Genomic DNA, 3,584 nt, shown 5'->3' with positions numbered 1-3,584 from the left:
GGCCGCCGCAAACCATTTTTACGCGCGGTCACCATTTGGCGGCGTGCGAAATTCATCTCGGCAAGTGCAGTCGGTATATCGCGAACTCGAAGCTTTCGAAGCTGGCGCGACCGCACACACTGCCTTGGCGCATTCACCGGATTAAATCATAAAATTGTCCCGGAACGGAGGCGGAATTCCACTGATTTACGAGAATGGCCGGCGTTGGTCCGTTGGCGCGTACACTGGCCGCCGGTATCCGTTGCGTTTCCATCCGCCGCTGGCCAGTTAGCCGGCTGGCTGGTACGTTGCCTCCGTTGCCGCGTATCGGTCGAGGACCACGCTCGGTCCCCGATATAAGCTCGTCCGTGCGAAAAGATACAGTCGCCGCGTTTTCCGCGCGCGGATCCAGAGCGAAAGAAGATGAGCGGGGTGACGCGAGAGAGGATCACCGGGAACGGGATGGGTTGGAAGAGCGGTGTCGTGTGCGAGGAGGGAGAGAGAGAGAGAGAGAGGGAGAGACAGGCAGGACGTTTTTCACGATTCAACGGATATATTTACGAGCTTTGTTCGTCCATGTAATTCCCGCGACTTATAAAGCGTTCCTCCCATTGTCAGTGGTGAAAATCCAGCGGGAAAATTGAATGACAAACAATGGGCCCAACCGAGGCCGATTATGGTAACAATGTGAGCGGAGCGACCGTTGACGCCGTTTTCTCCTTTTTCCCCCCTTCCTTCTCTTTCTCGTACATCGTACGCGCCCCCTTCTTCCTCCATCTTTCGCCTCATCCTCTCTCGCGCTCGCGTTCGTCATTTCTCATTGATCGCTCTCCTCGTCTCGGCCCCTTTGTCGTACCACCCTCTCGACCATGCATACCCCTCCTTTCCACGGGTATAACCACCGTACGCGCCGCTACTTTTCATTTTAAGCCGCGTGCTTCCACAGTTTTGCGTCGTTTCGTCGTTCGGTCCCGTTCAGACGACGGCAAGATTCATCGATCAGAGTTCAATGCCTTCCCTTGTTTCGAAACGGACGAATATTTCTAAACCCGCTCCTCCTCCTCCTCCTCCTCCTCCTCCTCCTTTTGTCTCCTGTAACTTTTCATTTACGATCGAGAACGATCTGTCCCGATTCCACCACGAGTTTACCGAATTCCCAACTTTTCGTTTCGCTCAATCTTTCGATCTCTGTTTATCCAGAAGATAGAGGTCTCGCCCTCTCGTTTCTTTTTCTCCTTCTTACCATCGTTAACGTTTTGCCGCGCAATTTCGATTTCCAAGGCACCGATACATACCTCTCGTTACCCGACATAGATACTTTTCCCTCGAGTTGATCGATACGTCGCCGCTCTCTCTCTCTCTCTCTCTCGCGCGAACGAGATGGTGGTGCACCGGAAGGATCGACAGTGGCGAATAAAATTGACGTGGAAGCTCGGCTCGAGTGTACGTTCGAGTCGTCGTTTTCCGGCTTTGCTTGCTCCCCCCTCGTCCATCCCTGTCCCTTGGCTGCTAACTCGAAATATTCCGTAAACTGTGGCGATAGTCGGGCCGCTTGGCGGCCCGAACGAAGAACAAAGGGATGCAGATTGGAGAGACGCGGAGGATTAACAAGGATTAACGCTAATTGGGGAGCCGCCACTGGATCGCCCTCCATCTTCGTCGTCGCTAATGGTACCCGTCCTTGCGCTCTCCCCTGCTGTACTCCTCCGTGCTTTCGATGCGCGCTCGTTGGAGAAACTTGCATGCACAGAACGCGCAGATTGACACTCTTTTTCCTATTCAAGAGCCATCGCGATTATTCAAATCTCGTCCCACGAGTCGAGTCGTTCGGTTCACCTCGAAACGAGGAGCCTCTCTCTCTCTTCCCTCGACCCTCCACCCGAGAATTCTCCTCTCGTTACGGCGAAATCAATTCGGCATCTCCGTTAATCGTCCCCTATCGTCCCCAAGGAATACAGCGTCTCGCGATTCACCGTTAAATCGAGATCCGATTACATTGCCGATGCGGGACGAATTTTTGCACGGTTGGAAGGATATATATTCCCTTCTTCTTTTTCTCCCGTTTCGCCGATCGTACGCTACGCGTCGCCACTGTTATCTCGAACGAAAGGAAGGAGGGGGAGCAAAGATTCCCATCATCTCGCGTATAAACCGTATTATGCGCGGATACTTGTCCCGTTTCCCCGCGTACACTCGGATCTTTCCACCTTATCTTCTCCTCCCGCTCTTTTGTCCGCGAGCAACGGGGTCGAAACGGAAGGAATCGCGAAACACCAGAGGCTAGCCATCGATAACGGTTGAAAGAAGAAGAAAAAAGAAATGTTCATTGGAAACGCGTTGGACGCGATATCGGCTCATCAATCGGACGGGAAAAAGTATTTATCGCTTTTAAATTACTCGTTTCTCGATCCGATCGTTGATCGCGAAAGTTTCACGCGTCGACGCGCTACACGTTCAAATTGCAAATAGCTCCTAGGGTGGATTAAGATCGTCGACTTTGTTTCTCTCTCCCCCTCTGTATCTCGGATGGTTATTTTCAAGATCGGTGATCTTTTTATCTCCTCTTGTTCGTTGGAGGATAAAAGGATAGAGATAGAGAGAAGGGGAGAGGTTTAACGGGAAACTACGAGGTTCGCGGTGAAAATGCAAAGTCGGATCGATGATTGAGACGGGGATACCGAATATATGTACATACGTCTAGCGGCTGAAATAACCTCTCATTTGTTCCAAGCCTTGACTTCTTCTCTCTCTCTCTCTCTCTTTCTTGTCGACTTTCTTCTCCTTCGCCGGCCCCGTTTCCGTCTCTATTCTCTCCCCCTCTCTCCCCGCCCTCCTTCAATCCTCAACCCGTTTATTCCGACAAAGAGCATGAGGGCACGGTCTTGGGTAGAATACCGTCGATTTCGCGAAATTCTTCGGAAAAATCTCCATAATTTCAGGAATTGCCTTTTGATGTCGGAGATGAAAGAGGCGGCCGCGACCGAGTGGTCTTCCGAATCGTTCCGCCTATTTCTCTATAAGTTCAGTTTCGTCCTCCCTTTTCTCTCTTCTTCTCGATTCTTGGATTCGTCGAAATTGCGAACCTCGGGGATCGCGGACGATCGAGCGGGACGAAGCGTCTCTTCCGCATTCCTCTATCGTTGCGCGAAATTTCCCCAATGTTCGAAATCTTGAGAGAGAGAGAGGGAGAGAAGAAAAGTTATCCCGATCCGGAGAGTACTACTACGAAGCTGAAAAATAATCAGGAAAGGTCTAACTAAGGTCTGTAGCTGGAAGCGTAACGAATTCGCGGCGGAGAGGAGAAGAAAGAACGGAGAAGAAACGGCGGTATTGTGGCAGTCGAAACGAGTTGGAGCCTGTGTGTGTGCATCGCGTAAACTTGGGACGGAAAAAGATAACAAAGGGGAATGGCACAATGCGTATCGGAGCTTTCAGAGGCGGACACGCGCGGAAGAAGGTGGTGGTATTCGGGTTCCATTTACGTACGCGAGCGAACGTGCAAGCGTATCGCGACCGTAACAAACGAGAGAAGGAGTGTTTGTGAACGCTCGCGAATTGCCGCGCCATCCCGCTCGGCTTAATTTTGCCCTGAGCCCCTTGTAGTT

General features: G+C 51.7%; 1 protein-coding gene across 11 annotated transcripts in view; it reads left to right on the top strand.

The window, feature by feature from the left end:
• Positions 1 to 3,584, top strand: part of LOC102674684 — a 77,649-nt gene that overhangs the window by 31,080 nt on the left and 42,985 nt on the right. The window lies entirely within an intron of this gene.

The sequence above is a fragment of the Apis dorsata genome, unplaced genomic scaffold (genome assembly GCF_000469605.1).
Source record: "Apis dorsata unplaced genomic scaffold, Apis dorsata 1.3 scaffold_118, whole genome shotgun sequence".
Taxonomy (NCBI): domain Eukaryota; kingdom Metazoa; phylum Arthropoda; class Insecta; order Hymenoptera; family Apidae; genus Apis; species Apis dorsata.
The sequence above is the reverse complement of the archived record's forward strand: the minus strand, read 5'-3'. Positions and strand labels throughout refer to the sequence as shown.